A 19012-nucleotide genomic window follows, 5' to 3' on the forward strand; every position below is an offset into this window, starting at 1 on the left:
ACTTTGTAATTTCCTTCAGCCACAAGGCCTCTGTGTGTGCAGTTCTATCTAGAATATTCTTTACTAAGTTACCTCAGTCTAGTGAGTCTTTAGGGAATCCTGACTGGTTGCCTGGGTCCAAATTAGCTGTCCCCCCTCCCCCCACGCCAACTCTGTCTGTGTGGGGTTGTTTGTCTGTTTGTTTAATCTGTTTTGTTTCTGACAGGGTTTCTTATAACCCAGACTGGTCTGAACAGCCGTATATAATCAAGAGTAGCCTTAAACTTCTGATCCTCTTGCCTCTACACTCCGAGCATTGGAATTACAGGACTGCGCCACCATATCCAGCTCCAGAACAAGTTTCCCCGATTCCAGCCTCAGAGCCCGTAGGCCCCTATTTTTCTTTACACTACATAAGCCCTCTTTGCACTAGGCACCCGTCTGAGTGAGTATTCAATTACTGTAAATTCCAGGAACCCAGAGGCAGGCTCTGGTCTTGCTCACTGGTTCAAGCTCAGCACCTTACCTAGTGTAGAGCGGACATACTGTTCATTTATTTACACAGACTAAGCATTGATTCCCTTCTGCCCAATACTCACCAGACACAAGTGACACATGTGGACTTGGAAGCTTTTCAGTGGGCATCTTACACAAACAAAAGAAACAGCTGACCCTGCCAATGGTATATACACCGACAGATATCCATCGTCTCAACCTGTGGTCCATATTTAAACTTGTTAATGAAATATTTGGAATAGTTTTGTCCTACTAAGTATCACAGTCCTGGTTTTGTTTTGTTTGTTTGTTTGTTTGTTTGTTTTTCTGGTTTTTTTTGTTGTTGTTTTCTCTTTTGATTTTTTTTATAAGCCAGGGTTTCTCTCTGTAGTTTTGGCTGTCCTGGAGCTTGCTATGTAAACCAGGCTAGCCCTGGTTTAGCCACAGAGATCTTCCTGACTCTGCCTCCTGAGTGCTGGCTGGGATCAAGGTGTGCTTCACCACACCCAGCTCCTATGTGTCTTTCTTCTTCTTCTTCTGCACTTCATAGACCAGCCACGTGTCAATGCCAATGATCACAAATGGCCAGCGGCGATTGCACGGGGTCACTGCAGTACAGGGCTCAGCAGTAGGGATTTGGACCTTCAAAGTAGTGACTCACTCCAAGTCCTGGGGGCAAATTATTTACACCCCTAAGGGCCTGGGTCCTCTGCATCCTTGGGCCTAGTCTGTAGTCTTCACTTCCTGTATGCCTTATGACACTCCCAAGCCATCTCTCTTCTAAACTCAGACTCTATTTCATTCTGTCTCATTTCTTCATCTTTAAAGGATCAGCTGCCCCACCCCGTTCCTCTCAGACCCCCTCCCCCCCTTAGTCAGCCAACGGGTAACATGAGACAGGACTTGAAACACGTCTAGAGCTTTTGCATCCAGCAGAGAGAACCATGGGGGACCCTGGGCCTGTGATAGAACCCCAGGGGGAAGAAGGGGCTGGACCAGAGCTGGGGTCAACAGAAGACATTTTTGGTGATCATGTGGCTGAGGGTCTGCTGACCATATGGTTAGAAGAACCAGCTCCTCTGATAACACAAAACAGACTGCTTCAGCTTTGTGGCAGCTGGTGGGCAGACGGCTGGACTTCTGGACTCAGGGAGACACGAGCAGAGGCAAGGAGAATTCTTTCTTCAGCCTTCTATCCATTTTGGTTCCTTGCTCCTTCCTCCCACTGACTCTTCCTAGCCACACCAGACACCTGCCTGCTACCCTGCCTGGCCTGTGCCTGGGCTCCAGCTCTCAGCCCAGCGCCTCCAAAGTGAGCAGACATTCTCAGCATTTGCCCAAACCCAGGCCCATGTCAAAAGCTCCAAATACAGGCTGAGAACTCCCAGGCCCAGGAAGTAATCCCCATTTCCCAGCATGCCCCACCTAGGCATCAACCTTTTCCAGCCCTTCAAGGAGTCCAGGAGATGAGGCCAGGAACATTTCCCAAAGGCACCATTACAGAAGAACACACTGGAACATTCTAGTCCTCATCCCTCATCCCTCCCAGGGCACTCAATGGTACCCCCTTCAGACCACATCCGGGCTGGGATCCGGGCTCACTTAGGGAAAAAAAAACCCCTAGGAATGCCCTCCCCTGACCCATAGCCTAGTGATTCAGAATATAAGGTTCCTTGGAGTCATCCAGCAGGAAGGAACCTGACACCCCACCTCAAAAACCTTTGGCCTGGGGTGCAACGTCCACTCCAGAGACCTAGCCCTACCCTGGGGCGATGGCTTCCATCAGCAGTCCAGATGGTTCTCATTCTACTCCCCCAGACCTTGGATGCCAGCACTGTGCATAGCATGTGCAGGCCAGGGGCACAGGGCAACTCAGGTGCCATTCATCATTGCTGGAGCAGAGGTCCAGGCCATGACCTCTCGGGGTTCCCCAGACAGAGCCCAGAAGCCAGCCTCAAGTTCCCTTCTCCTCAACATAATAGCCAGGAGCATTTGTGTTGTTGCAACAGGAAGCGAGCCCAACCAACCCAGTGAGGCAACTTATATGATCATCAGGAATGAAAAGGCCAGGATAGGACATCCCCAGGACCCAGTTTCTTCATCTCTACCTCCTGTTCCCCTTCCTCAGGTAGCCTTCTCCTTTGTGCTGTCAGGAGAGTTAAAGGCCTTGTGTTCAAGGTCTAGGGTAGAGACTACTTTGTTCCTAACATCCAACCAAAGTCCCCAGGGGTCTTTGGTTCTGATTGGCCCATCCCCCTGTGACCCATGAGGGTGATCACAAATGAACTAAGGAGAAGGTTGGGTGCTCCATCCCTGGGACAGGAATGTCATCTCACCTGAAGCAAGGGACTGGCAGTTGTATGTGCGTGGCAGGGTGGGGAGAGAAAATAAGACTGCTGAAAGGGTCTCCCAAAACATCAAATGCAGCCTCACTCAGCCACAACACTTGCCCCGCCCACTTCCTCACCAGGTAGACCCAGTGTGAATTTCTAGAAGGAACCATCAAGGACTACATAGATGGGTTGAGATCTAAGAGCACTTGCTACTATTGCAGAGGACTCAAGTTCCGTCCCTAGCCTCAGCATCTAGCAGCTTACAACTACCTGTAACTTTAGCTCCAGGAAGTCTGATGCCCTCTGCTGGCCTTCTTGAGTACCTGCACACATATGCCTGTACACACACACACACACACACACACACACACACAGATGGGGGGAGCAGGGCAGGGGTGGGGGTGGGAGACAGAGAAATATAAATTTTTAAAAAGAGAGAGACTCACTGGGGGAAATGTAGGTATTGAGGTGCAGGAGCATCCAGCAGGCATTAGAGCCCTGAGAAACTCCAAGAGGGTCCTATCAGAATACCTCTTGAACTGAGCCCCAAAAGTCTGGATAGGGTCTAGATTGTGATGGAAAAGGGTTGGAGAGAATACATAGACCAGAAACAGCTGAAGCAAAGGCAGGACAAAAGGAGTAGAAGGCTAAGTTCCATTCCCAGAAATACTCACGAGAACAAGGGAGGAACAGGGCCAGGCGAGTGGTGACTTGGTGACAGTCTGAGGAATTTGGACCGAATGAGGAGCTACTGAGGTCATCTGGGATGGAGGAAAGAGACTGGTTTAATCTCTACATGAGACCTAAGTGGGAAGGAAGGAAGAAAAACAATCCAGGCAGCGCTTATAAGAAGAGTTTTGAGCCCGTGAAATGGCTCAGCATGGAAGGCACCTGCCACCAGGCTGGTGACTGAGCTTGATCCCTGAGACCTACATAGTGGGGGAGGGGGGCGGGGGGGGGACTGATTCTTATACCTTGTCTTCTGATTTACACTCGTATATCGTGGCAAATGCATGCATGCATGTGTATACACATACAAATGCATAAATAAAAGAATGTAATCAAAATTTAACCAGGCATAGTGGTTCACGCCTTTAATCCCAGTGCTTGGGAAGCAGAGGCAGACAGATCTCTGTGAGTTCAAGACCAGCCTGATCTACATAATGAGTTTCAGATTAGCAAGAGCTATATGGTAAGACTCTGTCTCAAACACACACACACAACCAAAAACAACCAATAAAAACAATAACAGCAAAAAAAAAGAATAACCAAACAAAATTGAAGAAGATAAAGAAGTAATGTGGCCAGGAATATAATCAGTGGTAGCTTTGCTGTTTAGCATGCATAAGGCCCAGTATTCAGTCTCCAATACTGACGGGGGAGCAGTGGGTAAGATGAGATAAGATAAAACCAGGCACAGCACAGTGGCAACTTCTATAAGCCAGTACTCAGGCTAGCACAGGAGGATTCAACGCCAGCCTAGGCTACAAGTGAGACCCCGTCTCAAAAGAAACAAAGAGGAAAGCAGCTAGCCTTGGTGCCAGTGCATGAAGGCACTCAGCAAGGCAGGGGGCAGTCAGCAGGATAAGACCAGGGTCCATCCTGGGCCACCGAGTGGCTGACACAGCTGCTCAGACACGGGACAGTTGAGAGGCAAAACAGGCTTTCCGAGAAGCCTGAGGACCCATCCTGGGGTGATGATCAGATGAATTTGTGAAATGCCAGGCTCAAGGAATTTCCAGCCTTCAAGAGGAGCACCTTGGAGTCATCTGACAGCTACTGGGTGAGATCCGGATGGAAAGAAGTCCATTATGTAGCGGGCATTAGGTCCTTGAGCTCTCGGCTAGCACCAGGGGAACCAGGACCGCTACCCTTGAAGGCTTTTCTCTTCAACCAAAGGAACCTGTTTTCCACCTATAGTGATGTAGTTGGAAACCCGATGATCTTTTACTATCTGTTGCGCCAGGTTTCACCCGAGTCACCCATTCTTACGGATGAGGTCACACGTACTCTGCAAAAGGCATGCGCTTTGAGAAGGCGTTTCAATGCAGTCTTGTCTTAAGCTTTGCTGTGCTAACTGTCACAAGGAAACTTGTTCCCAAAGCTGTACTGTGCTTAAATATGTCAAAAAATAAACAGCGTGGGTCAGACTCTAGACGTTTGGACCCTCTCCAGCTAACAAAGTCATGTTGAACTGAATTTCTGTCTTGCCTCACATGAATCATCCCTCTGCTGGCTGTAGAGTGTGCAGGGCCCCCCCACCCTCACCCCCCAACACCGTTAGACAGGCCTGCTTAAAGGACCAGAGTGAAGGGGTGAGGCAGATGCTCTGGAAGGTTTGGTCAGTGAGTTAAGGGGTCTGGATCTGAGTTGAGGACCATGAAAGCAGCGAGGTTCGAGCAGGAGGTATCAGGGATCTCCAGGGAAGGAATCCGAAAGGGGCAAGGCACTGGGTTGGCCTGGTCAGGGAGGCGAGAGACAGGTGACTGCAGTCAGAGCGGAGTGTGGTGGATAAGACAGGAGGCCCCCCTGAGCAAGACACCCAGAAAGTGTGCTGAGAAGGGAAGGAGAAACTGAAATCCTTCCAGGAACAACAGGAAGTTTTCTTTGTGAGGAACAAAGGAAAGTGGGGGCCCCATGGTCTGGAGCCTTAAGTCTATGTCTAGGCAACCTTGAACCCCCAACTGTGGCAGCCTCAGCAATGCCACAGCTTCAAGGGTGTCTACACACAGCTATAAAAGAGGCTGTCTGAAGCCCCCGGGATCCTGCTCTTACTGCCTCAGTCTCAGTCTCCGGCCAGTGTGAGCCAGCATCCCCCTCTCTAGGAGTTCTGTGACTATTCAAAATGGAGACAGAAGTTGCCTGTCTCGGTGAGATTGGATTCTGTCTCAGGAGCTACAGCCTAGATTTCCTGTCAAAACGCTGCCTCCATGAGACTTGGAGAAGCAAGCAGATGTGCGTGTGTGTGTGTGTGTGTGTGTGTGTGTGTGTGTGTGTGTGTGTAAGACTGGCTACAAGCCAGTGCACTGTGCAGGAGGCCAAAATCACAGTAGGTTCCCAGAAAAACCACCTCAGCAGTTTAGGGCACCCAGTTCCTTCATAGGGCAACACATGGGCTGGGCACGTGCCCAGAGAGGGTCACATGCCTGTCAGGCTGGGGCCTGTCACATGCCTCTTTAGAGAGGCTGCCAGAAGCCCCAGGGCTTGGTAAACCCAGAACAGTGACTCAGGCGAGGGTGGGGGCATGGAAGGAGGCTCTCACCTAGGCCAGACTGTAGTGCTTCACCTGTCCAGGTGCCTGGTTAGCAAGAACAGAGGAGGGGGTAGTGGGGAAATCTGTTTGGCATACTGGTACCGAGACTGTCCCAGGAAAACCCAACAAGGAGCAACAAGGAGTCAGTATTGCCATTTAGTCAGTCTTCCTTTAACAAAACCACTCCATGGAGACAGAGGGGCAGCTACTCTCCAGGCTTGGAGGGTGTGATCTGCTCTCTTAGCCTGAGGGGATGAAAGGTATCAGTGGACCAACTCAGAGTCTGGTCCCAAGTTAGGTCTGGAAACTCCCTGGGGACAAAACTGCCTGTCAGGGCCCCCGGGAAACACTACTTCATGATATCAGATGATATTGGTCCTGCACATTAAAGCTTTCAAAGCATGGTCACAACTACTGTCCTTCTGTCCAATTACCTCGTTGGCCCTTCTTGAGAAGTTTGGTTTTACAGACAAGATCTCAGAAAGCCAGGGATTTGTCCAAGGCCATGTGGGAGCCCCACCTGCCTCACAGAGCCTTATACTGAGTGGGACCCATCCCAGGTGGCATATGCCACCAGCAGGCTGAAATGGGAGGTAGAGATGGTGGGTGTGATGGAGATACAGGTCCTGGGGGTGAGGCGTGGGTCTGGAGATACAGTAAGACTGGAGTGAGAACTGGAATTCAAGGTTAGGATGGAGATTGAAGATAAACTAACCTTACTTGGTGGGTGTTACTAAAGAATCCCCTTCCAGCATCTCTTGTCCCCTTCCATAGAATGGCAGGGACAGCTGGATCCCACCAGGGTGAGAAGAAAGGGGATCCCAGTTCAGAGCCTGCAGTCTGAACAGTGATGCCAGTGCCAGAGCCTCCTCTCTTCTGTTCCCAGCCTCTCACCCCAGCTGCAGCAGGCTGGGGCTGCTGGGAACCTGGCATAGAGCCATCTGGGGCAGCCCTGGGGGGCAGGGCCAGAAGATAGGCTCATGCTGCAGATGTGTCCCTGCTCTGGGCACCCTGCCTGGACCACTCCGTCCATCTTCAGCTGCCTCGCCACCTGTCTATCCAGAGAAGTTGATCTTCATCCCCGTCTCTTAGATTCATTTTCGCTTTTATGTGTATGAATGCTTTGCTTGCATGTGCACGGTGTGCTTGCCTCATGCCCTCAGAGGCCAGAAAGGAGTGCTAGAACCTTCTGGAACTGGAGTTACAGATGGTTGTGAGCCACCATGTGGGTGTTAGGCACTGAACCCAGGTCCCCTGTCAGACTAGCACAAATGCCCTTAACCATGGAGCCATCTCTCTAGCTCTGTTCTGTTTTTGTACAAACAGAGTCTCACTTTGTAGCCCAGGATGGCCTAGAACTCACTATGTAGCCCAGGCTAGCCACTAACTCCTAATGATCCTTCTCTTCTAATTCCTAAATTCTGGGATTATAGGCATGATCCATCTTGCCTGGCTAGAAATCTTGCCTTTTAAATGCCCCCCACCCCCCAACACACACACATACACCAGTCTCTGCTGGATCCTACCAGGTAGCTCCACAATGTTCCGAATAGATGTCTCCAGGCTTGTCTGCTGGACCAGTCCCAAGACTGTTTCTCCTGGTTATTTCCATTCCATCCCTTGGGTTATAAGAGGAAAATTAGCTTTAGAGCCACACACTCTTGGACTCAAAGCCAGGCCTTATCACTTACTAGTTATGGAGTCTGGGGGAAATGGGTCCCAAATCCTATCTGAGCTCTTATTCCCTAAGCTGTAAAATGGGGATAATTAGTTACTAACTGGGCAATTTGCTGTGCTACTTAATGTTAATACTGCATGCATGAGGCTGAATCTAGCACAAGCCTGTTAAATTATATTTATGAATATAATTATATCAAATTATCCTTGAGTCACTGTCTCTCCTATCCTGGTATTAGAGGTTGCCCATCCCCCCACCAGGAACCTCACCCTGCCTTTCCAGCCTATCTCCCATCCTGTCCTTCTTAGGCCTGTCAGGCAGCCTGACTGGGTGAGTTGTACCCCTCCCACTCCTCCCTCAGTCTAGCCATCTCCAGCACATCCTGCCCTTCCCTGCATGGGGCCTTAACAGCAATCTGCTGCCCGCCCACAGGGGCTGTTCTCAGTTACCTGGCACCAGCTGCATCCTTGTGCCCGTCCACCCAGGTCTCAATGTCACATCGCCTCAGAACAAACACCTCAGTCCTTTGCATTCAATTTTGGGACCTTGGTTTATCTATTTGAAAACATTATAAGCTGAGGCTGGAGCGATGGCTCAGTGGTTAAGAGCATGTACTGCTCACCTAGAGGACCTGAGTTCGAGTCCTGGCACCCATGTCAGGTAGCTCACAACTGCTTTAGCTCTAGCTCCAGGCCCGAGCTTCTGTGGGCAGTGAGCATGCATGCGCAGGTATTTACACATAATTTAAAATAATAAAAAATACAAACAATCAAAAGCCGGGTGTTGGTGGCGCACACCTTTAGTCCCAGCACTCAAGAAGCAGAGGTAGGAGGATCTCTGAGCGTTTGAGGCCAGCCTGGTCTACAGAGTGAGTTCCAAGATAGCCAGGGCTGCATAGTGAGACACTGTCTCAAAGTACATAAACAAGCAAGCAAGCAAGCAAGCAAGCAAATCTTTAAAAATTATAAACCAACTCAATTCTGAGACCCTTTCCACGGCCACTACTCACCCGAGGCCCACCCTCCTGAGTAAGTGCCCAGAACCCTGGGATGGCTGTGAGGTTCTCTTCCACCAAGAGGGAGCCCAGCCTGTTCCCACCCACCTACTTGGTCAACTACTCACAGTCTCATAACCAAAAGGACCACATTGCCTCTCAAGGAGGACCCAGACCCCCAACCCAGACCCCCAACCCAGACCCCCAACCGTGCGAGACAGACAAAGTAGGAGAGCAGAGGGAAACACTGTAACCTGGCCAGCCCCTTGACTTAATCCAGCCTGACACAGTTTGGCAAAAGCTACTCCTGACTGTCCCTCAGGCTCCAGCAAGGCCAGCAGTTTGTTCCTTCCCCCGTTCTTGGCTGACACGGAGAAGGAGAAGCCACCCACAGGCATCACTTTCTTAAGCAGATGCAGCCTGGGCCTCTCTCTCCCAGGCAGGAGCTGGGAGAAGGGTGTGAGTCAGGGGAGGTGTGTGTGTGTGTGTGTGTGTGTGTGTGTGTGTGAGAGAGAGAGAGAGAGAGAGAGAGAGAGAGAGAGAGAGAGAGAGAGAGAGATCCCTCTCTGAGGTCTGAGCTGGGCTGGGGCTGACCTCGCTGAAGTGTAGAAAGCAGACACACTTGTCTGTCTGTTGGGTGGCTCCCTGCAGGAGCATCCTTCAACCCCCTTTAGAGTTTCAGTGATGACCCTCCATGTCTCACCTGGGCCACAGGCTCCTTGAGAACGGGTGGGCTCTTACTAATTGGCCTGTGCTGATGAACAAGTTTGTACAGTCACCCCAAATGTACACAAGGAAACTGAGGCTCAAAGAAGCTTCTCCCAAGATCACCCAATGGCTGCACAGCAGAGGTGGAGCCGTCTTTGAGACCTTAGGTCTCTAAGTCCAGTCAGTCAGCTTTCCATATCTGTGGTTTCTGCGGGCACAAATTCAACAAACGGTGGACTGGAAGCTCACAGCAAAGAGTGCCAGCCAGCGGAACACCCCAGTGAAGGAAAGCATGTGTGGACTTAGGTCCAATCCCTGCAACCTATGTTAACAAACTGGGAACCTGGATTCTGTGTGGTTTGAATCTATAACTCTAGCACTCCTACAGCGAGGGTGAGGCAGGAGAATCCTCTGGAAACTCACATGAGGCAGTGTAGTAAATCCTGCCTCAAAACAAAAGAAAGAACCAACTTCTGGAGATTGTCCTGTGACTTCCGCACTCCCAAAGTGCCATGAGTATGCACAGGTGCGCGCACCTCCCCCCCCACACACACACACTAACTCTTTTAAAATTGCATCTGTATTAAAATACAGAATTCCTTGTCATTCTCCAAGCAATACAGGATAGCAACCGTTTACACAATAGTTCATTGGTATTGTAAGTTATTTGGAGGGGATTTAAAGTATGCAGGGTGGGTATAGGTAAATACTTTATTTTTCCATTGAAAGACCAAGAACACCTGTGGGGGCGGAGTCGAGGAGTTGTTTCCAGAGGAATCCTGGAATCAATTCTCTCTGGACACCAAAGGACCACAGTACTCTGGGTTGTTCTCACAATCCCCATAATGGGGGCAGAGGGTCTTAGGGGCAAGACACTGTGAACTAGATTTCCAAAGCTGGGATGTTCTAAGAAGCAAGCATTCTTGTTTGGCAATCACTCAGTCACTAAGCCTTCCTTGTTTTAATGCAGAACCCTGCATCTCCCTGGTCCTGCAGAAATGTTCAGGCCAGGAAATACACAGCCTGGAGGGGTCCACCACTCCCATTCCAGGTTCCACCTTTTCCTACACTGAGAGGTGTCTACATAGATATAAAGTCCTCCAGGTCCTTTCTGTCAGCTTTGGAAGCCTCCTATACAGCAGGTGAAGTTTGCTTGGGGCTACTTTAAAGTCTACCCCTCGCCAAGTTGATGGAAAAGACATACATTTTGTCTCTGATCAACTTCCAGCCTGGTCGTGAAGAAAGATCACACAATGAGAAAAGATTGATGAAAGGTTGTGGGCTTATGTCAGTGCAGGAAAAGGCTGAAGGACAGATGAAAGGAGATGTATTTGGGCCACAGGGTGGAGGGGAAAGGGCCTGGACTGCAGGGTGGGGGGTGATTGTGGAGTTGGGGAAGAGGGTGGAGAGGCCTGAGGGAGAAGGGAGGTTTGCGTGGGTGGGGGGATGGAGGCTGTGTGCCAGGCGTAGAGAGAGCCAGGGTCTGGGGTGGGGGTGTAGACCCTGGCGCTGAAATCCCAGATTCTGGACCCTGCTACAGTAGAGAAACCTTAGCCTGTGGGGCCCTCCCCACTCCCAATTCCCCGGTGCTAAAAAGCCCACGACATTTATGACTTCAGGAGGGTAAAGAGCCTGAGAAAAGAATCGCAGACCATATGGATTTGTTTCCTAGGTTTTTTTTTTTTTTTTTTTTTTTTTTGCTTTTTTTTTTTTTTTTTAATACATCTAATTAGGCCGGGAAAAGCCATTGGCCTCTGCCTGTCTCAAGGTCCCTGGATTCAATTACAGTGCAGCCTCCCTCAATGGCACTGCGTTGTGGACCTCCTTGCCCCCTCCACGTGTAGAGGTCAGAGGGTCCAGAGAATGGTGACCCCAGGGAAAAGTTGAGGAATGGGATTCATGATAGGGAACTAGTGGAAGACTAAGTCTCTTTATTCGTTTCTGATGAACACGTGGTTAAAACCCTTCAGGTCCCTGGCTTCTGGTTCCAGGCAAGCTGAGGTCTTGGGACCGGGACCTCCTTGGATTCCCCTCCTCTCTCTGCCAAGAAAAACTTTTCAGAAGGAAATCGAACTGTTGGCCAAGTCAAAAGAGGGAATTAAGGTGTGTTCAGACCCCTTCCCCGTTCTTTCCCAGTCCAGGGCATTTTCTATAATAAATCAAAGCAGCCCGCGAAAAAGTCCTTGCCCCTTCCACTGTGCGGAGTCTCCCATGAGGGCTCCCTCCCCCCAGTCTATAAACGCCTTTCAACTTCCCTCACCCTATAAACACCTCTGAGCCTGCCCCTCCCCTCACCCTTCTGCCCTGACAAATTTCAGATTCCAAGAAAAAAGGAGGTGTCCCTCCTTCATCCCTGGTGCTCATAGCCCAGGTGTCCCATGGCCTTCCTCCTTGTACCGCCCATTTGTGGCTCCTAAGTACCGACTTCTCAGCCTTCCTGCGCCCCTAGTGGGCAGATGCTGGGGGATAAGGGTGCATCTCCCTTCCCCAGTAATTATGCCATTACCTAAGCAGCCCCTATCCCCATACCCGTCGTCAGCCAGCTCCCAACCTACTCTCCCAGACCTGCTTTCCGTTGGCTGTAGATTCTGCCTTATGTGCTCATGCCCAGTCTGCCAGGAGAAGCCATGGTCGAAGTGACTCACCCGTCTCAAAAACAAGCCACGAGTTCCTCCCTCTGAGCTCTGTGGTTGGCTTTTTATTTTTTAATAATCTTTGTTTTCAGGGGCCGGAGAGATGGCTCAGAGGTTAGGAGCACTGGCTGCTCTTGCAGAGGTCCTGAGTTCAATTCCCAGCAACCACATGGTGGCTCACAACCATCTGTAATGATGCCTTCTTCTGGTGTGTCTGAAGAGAGCATCAGTGTACTCACATACATAAAATGAATACATCTTAAAAGAAATAATGATCTTTGTTTTTCATTTTGGGAAAGTTTTAGGGTCTCGGGAAACCTGGACAGGAAGCACAAGGAGTTTCCATGTACTGTCTCTTGAAGGTGACTTCCTTCACAGTCAGCACCACTTACACCTTTGCTATAACCCACAAACTTAGAGGGATACATCCAGAATTGTTTCTCTGGTTTGTTGCTTGCCAGACAAGGCACGCAACAAACCAGAGAAACAATTCCACCATACCTAGCCATACCAGTGGGCTTGTTGACTGTTCTTGCAGGACCATCGGTGACTCTATCACCCCAAAACTCACCCAGCTTCATCCCTGGAACTCCCTGCTCATCTTCCAGGCAGCTCCATGGAAGAGTCTCTAGGTTCTCAGCCATTGCTTCCAGATTATATAACCCTGGGGAGTGGGGCCTCCCGAGTCCTAACTTTCTGAGCATCCCGAGTCTTATGAGTGAGTTCCCCTTCAGAAGAAGTGTCTCAATTCCAAGGAACTAGCGACACAACACAGCTGAAGTCACACCGTTCACAGGAGTTCTCTCTAGGCAGCTGTACCATCTATGGGTTTTGATGAATATATAATGGATTGTAGCCGTCATGATAGCCCATAAAACTCCGTGTTCCACTCTCTCATCCCTCCCTTCCCTCCTCAGCAACCTCTAATATGTTTTTTCCCCACATCCATAGTTTTGTCTTTCCCAGAATTCCACAGCTTCTAGCCTTGCCACACTGACTTCTGTCTCTTAGTAATGAGAATTTTCATGGTCTGATAGGTCATTTCCTTTTTTTTTTTTTCAATGAATATTATGTCATTGTCTGGATGTGTTATGGTGTATCTGCTGAAGGACATCTCGTCCCTGTGAAAGTTGGAAAGACAGAAGGAAAGAGAAAGGAAGTAGAAGGCTGGAGAGATGGCTCAGTGGTTAAGAGCACTGACTGCTCTTCCAGAGGTCCTGAGTTCAATTCCCAGCAACCACATGGTGGCTCACATCCATCTGTAACAAGATCTAATGCCATCTTCTGGTGTGTCTGAAGACAGTGTATTCATATACATAAAACTAATAAATAGCCGGGCGGTGGTGGCGCACGCCTTCAATCCCAGCACTTGGGAGGCAGAGGCAGGTGGATTTCTGAGTTCGAGGCCAGCCTGGTCTATAGAGTGAGTTCCAGGACAGCCAGGGCTACACAGAGAAACCCTGTTTCAAAAAAAACAAAACAACAACAACAAAAAAAAAAAACCCTAATAAATAATTCTTTTAAAAAAAGAGGCAGAGGTGGAGGAGGGAAGGAAGGATGGATAGATGGAAAGAAGGAGGGAAGGAAGGGATGAAAAAAGGAAGGGAGGGAGGGAGGCAGGAAGGGAGGCAGGGAGGGAAGGAGGGAAGGAGGGAGAGAAGGAGAGAGGAAGGAAAGCAGAGGTGAGAATGTTCTCGCTTATTTAATTTTAGTAAGAAGATGTCCCAATCTGTTTTGCTTTGTGGTTGTTTTATTTTGTTTTGTGACACAAGTCAGTTATCTGGGAAGAGAAACCTCAACTGAAAAAAAAAAATGATTCCATAATTTTTTCAAGAATGTGGGGCGCCGGGCGTGGTGGCGCACGCCTTTAATCCCAGCACTTGGGAGGCAGAGGTAGGCGGATTTCTGAGTTCGAGGCCAGCCTGGTCTACAGAGTGAGCTCCAGGACAGCCAGGGCTACACAGAGAAACCCTGTTTCAAAAAAAACAAAACAACAACAACAAAAAAAAACCCTAATAAATAATTCTGCCTCGAAATAATTCTGTCTCGAAAAACCAAAAAAAAAAAAAAAAAAAGAATGTGGGGCATTTTCTTGATTAATGATTGATGGGGGAGGACCCACTCACTGTGGGTGGTCCCATCCCTGGGCAGGTGGTCCTGATTTGTCTAAGAAACCCTTCAGAGCAAGCCAGTGAGGAGCACCCCTCCATGGCCTCTGATTCAGTTCCTGCCTCCAGGTTCCTGGCCTGCTTGAGTTCTTGGTCTGCCTTCCTAAGTGATAGACTATGACATGGAAGTGTAAGGTGACACAGACCCTTTTCCTCCTCCAGTTGCTTTTGGTCATGGTATTTTATCATAGCAATAGAAACTCCAAGAGAGAGGGCTTTGAGTTTCTCACTTTTAAGTATGATGTTAGCTGTAGGTTTTTATAGATATTCCTTATAAAGTTTTTGGAGAGACATTTAAAAAATTATGAATGAGTAGTGTGCATGTGTGTGTGCACGTGTGTGTATGTGTGTGTGTACACATGTGTGTGGTGTCTGTGTGTGCACCGGTGTGTGCGCATGCACACATGCATGCGTGTGGTGTGTGTGTGTGGTATGTGTGCATGTGTGGTGTATATGTGTGGTGTGTATGTGTGGTGTGTGTGTATGTGTGTGTGTGGTGTGTGTGTGTGTGTGTGTGTGTGTGTATTGAACCCAAGCACTTGGACATGATACATAAGTATTCTACCACAGAGCTGCATCCTCAATTCAAATATTATATTTGTCAAATTTATTGATATAATTTCCACATTTATTGATATAATTATATCACTGATTTTGTTTTTCATTTAGCCTGTTGAAATGATGGGTTACATCAATTGATTTTCAAATCAGGAACTTTGTGTCCCTGGAATTAATCCACTAGAATGTGGTGTATAATTATTTTCATATACTGTTGGATTCTATTTTTTAAATGTATTATTGAGGGGGTTTTGCATATTAGTTCGTTAGAGATGTTGGTCAGTAGTTTTCTTATAATATTTTGGTATAAAGGTAATGTTGGCCTCATGGAACAAGAAAAATTCCCCTTCTAGCCCAGCGTGGTAGTGTACACCTCTACTCTCAGCACTTGGATGCAGAAGCAAATAGATCTCTCTGAGTGCAAGACCAGCCTGGTCTACAAAGTAAGTTCCAAGACACCCTAAGCTACACAGTGAGACCCTGTCTAAGTATTATTATTATCATTATTATTGGAAGAAGAATAATTAGAATTTGCCTTTTCCTATTTCTGGATACATTGTAGAGATCTAACATAATTTATTCTTTAAATATTTGATGGAATTTTACCAGTAAAACCATTTGGGCTTGGTGCTTTATATTTTTGGAAAGTTATTCTTTGTTAATTCAGCTGCTTTATAGATACAGGCCTGTATATATTTTCTATCAATGTTCTCTTCTCAGTTGCTAACACTGTCACTCATTCAGGCCTATGTTTTTGCTCTCATTGACCCACCTCTTTCCAACTGCAAATCAAATGACAACTATCTTGGTTCAAAGTAACGAAGTCTCAGGCAACTGGAAAGATTTTTGCATCCCTCTAACTCACAAGCTGTGTGTTCTTCAACAGAACTCTGACGCTTTCTGATCTCAGTTTTCCCATCCCTAAAATGACAAGGGTTTATTGCCATGGTTACATTGTAACCATAGCACACTTTTCAGCTTTGTAGCAAACAATATTCACATGATCAAATGCTGCTATGTATTTATTACTAAAAGATGTATCTGTTTATTTATGTGTGTACCTAAGTGTGTGCACATCTGTGCAGTGCCCACAGGTGCCAGAAGAGAGCTTTGGATTCCTGGAACTGGAATTACAGGTAGTTGTGAGCTGTCCAACTTGGGTGCTAGGAACCAAATCTGGGTTTCCTACAAGAACAGTAAGCACTCTTAACCAGTGAGCCATCTCTCTGGCCCTCTGACTGGATCAAGTTTGGAACAAATCACAGAAAGTAAATGTTAGTGGCTTGGTGTCAAAAATACAGCTCTCAGTGGCCTGGAGGTCAGAGAGAAGGGCTGTCAGAACTTTACCTCTGCAGTGAAGAGTCAAGAGCCACCATCAAAGTTGAGCCTCGTGTCACAGGTCTGTAATTCTAGGTAGTGAGGAGCCTGAAGCTGGAGGATCACAAATGCAGAATCTGTTTGGGGCACCTAGAAAATTCAAGGACAGCCTGGGCAACTTTGTGAGATCTTGCCTCAAAATTAAAAGTAAAGAGAGAGCTCAGTTTTAGAGCACTTGCCCAGCCTGCATGAAACAAAACACACAAAACGATAGCATCCATGATAGATGAACAGGAGGCTCTTGTGTGAGACGCGATATTACAGGTAGAGCTCTGAGCATGCGAGTTCAGACTCTGTGTAGACACGCACGTTTTCTTTTCTTTAGAAAAAGCACATAGAGCAGAATGGTTGAGTCATAGGTTAACTCTGTGTGTAGCTTGTAAGAAACTGTCCTCCAGAATAGTTATACCATTTTATGTCCCTTCCCCCATAGCACATGAGAGTCCCAGCTTCTCCAGACCCTTGCTAACACTTAGAGTCCCCGTTTTAGCTGTTGATACTTGTGCACATACTGTGGCATCTCGGCACAGCTTACTGTCCATTTCCCTGTGACTAATGCTGTCAACCATCTTCACCTGGACCCATTCGCCATCTGCATATCTTCTTTAGCAAAACATTGACTCAGATCTTTGGCTTGTTTATCTTTTCAGCACAGAGGATTAAACCCTGGGCCCCAAGCATGTCAGGCAACTATTCCAAGCCTGGGCTACGTCTCCAGCAGATTTTTTTTGCCCGATTTTTATTTTGTTGTTTGTTTTCTTCTTTAAAGAATATTGTTTTTCTGAGCCAGGCATGGTGGTGCATGTCTGTAATGTCGGCACTTGGGAGGCTGAGGCAGGAGTTCAAGGTCATTCTTAGCTGCATAAGGAGTTTCAAGCCAGCCCCGGCTATGTGAGGCCTTATCTCAAAAGAAAAGGAAAAAAAAAAAAAAAGAAGCTTTATTTTTCTCTCTGAAATTTTATTTTCTCCTTTACCTTTGTTAGGAAATGATTGACAAAATTGTATGTGTTTACAAAGTCTAACAATAATATGTATAAAAATTATAGCTGGGTGTCAGTGATGTATACATCTTTAATACCAGCATGCAGGAGGCAGAGGCAGGTGGATCTCTGTGAATTCAAGGCCAACTTTGTCTACAGAGCAAGTTCTAAGACAGCCAGGGCTGTTAGCAGAGGAACCCTGTCTAGAAAAACAAACAATTATAAAATTACTAAATTGAGTAGCTAACACATAGAACCTTTCTTATTAGTTGTTGAATTTCCAGAGTTTTTCATATATTTATGGATATAAGTCTTACATGTGTGTAGTATTGCTGTCTATAGCTTCTTGCTATTTTTAATTTCATTTTTAAAAATTAAAATTAAAAATTCTTAATTTCTTTCTTTTTGAAACAGGGTCTCTTTAAAGTGTTTTTTAATTTTTAAAAATTTAACTTTTTTTGATTTAAATGTATTGGTGCTTTGCATGTCTGTACGTCTGTGTGAGGGCATCAGATCCCCTGGAACTGGAGTTATAGATAGTTGTAAGCTGCCATGTGGGTGCTGGGAGTTGAACCCAGGTCCTTTAGAAGAACAGCCAGTGCTCTTAACCGCTGAGCTATCTCTCCAGCTCCCTGTTTGTTTTATTTTATGCATATTTTTTAGTGTTTGCCTGAATGTCTGTGCTCAGGTACACCACATGCATGTGATGCCCTCAGAGGCTAGAAGAAAAGAGAATGTCATATCTCCTAGGACTGAACTTACAGACAGCTAGGAAGGAGTCACCAGGTAAGTGCTGGGAATTGAACCTGGACCCTCAGTGTTCTTAAACTATTGAGTTACCTCCTAAACCTCTTTAGAAATGCTTGCTCCACACCCAGATGTTTTGGAAGTGTGGTTAGATGAATCTCCAGATGTGGACTCCTGGGTACAGACAGCAGACTATACAGATTGCATTTGGAAGTTTACACTAGATGTGTCTTCTCTCTATTTATCTTTTGTTTTATTTCATTTTAGTGTTTTTGAGTCTCTCTAAGTAACACAGGCTGACTTGAAGCTCACAGTGTAAGCTAGGCTAGACCTTAATATTGTGATCCTCTGACCTCTTCCTCTTGAATGCTGGGATCACAGGTGAGCACCACCATGCCTGGTCAGTCATTTGTTTACAGTAGTGTGGATTCATAGATGTTTTATTTTATACTATGTGATATGATTTATTGTAGGCCGCCGACCCGACTCGGCCTGTCAAGATGGTGCCGGCCTTGGCCTCTGGTATCGGCTACTAGTAAATAGTGCCACTGTGCATGCGTCAACTCAGTTTGGGGCCAAACCCCTCCCGAACGGGGTATGCTAATGGGGTACCACGATCCTGACCAATCTAGCCCCCTCCCAGGCGGGGTATACTAATGCAATAAGGCACTGCAGTTCTGACCAATCACCGCACCTCCACAAGCTCTCCCCCCCACCCCCCCAGGGCTGAGGGTATATAAGCAGCTCACCCTGGGCATTCGGTGTCTCCTCCTGAAAACTCAAAGAGCGCTTCTGCAATAAAGGCTGTTGAGAAGGATCCGGTTGTTTGTGTCTTCCTTGCTGGACGAGTGGGGCGTGACAATTTATCATAGTACTGCTTAAAAATTTTGAGAGGGTCTCATATATCTCAGGTCATCCTTTGAACATATTATGTAGCCAAGGATGACCATTAACTTCGGATCCTCCTGCCTCCACCTCCTGAGTTCTGGCTCGTGCCTTCACGTGCAATTTATACAGTGCTGGGAATCAAAGCTCAGGGGGTGAGCAGGTATGCAGGTGATCAGTCTACAAGATGGAGCAGCATCCCCTCCCCAACACCACTTAATTTT

This window comes from Arvicanthis niloticus, chromosome 6, assembly GCF_011762505.2.
Source record: "Arvicanthis niloticus isolate mArvNil1 chromosome 6, mArvNil1.pat.X, whole genome shotgun sequence".
Lineage (NCBI taxonomy): Eukaryota > Metazoa > Chordata > Mammalia > Rodentia > Muridae > Arvicanthis > Arvicanthis niloticus.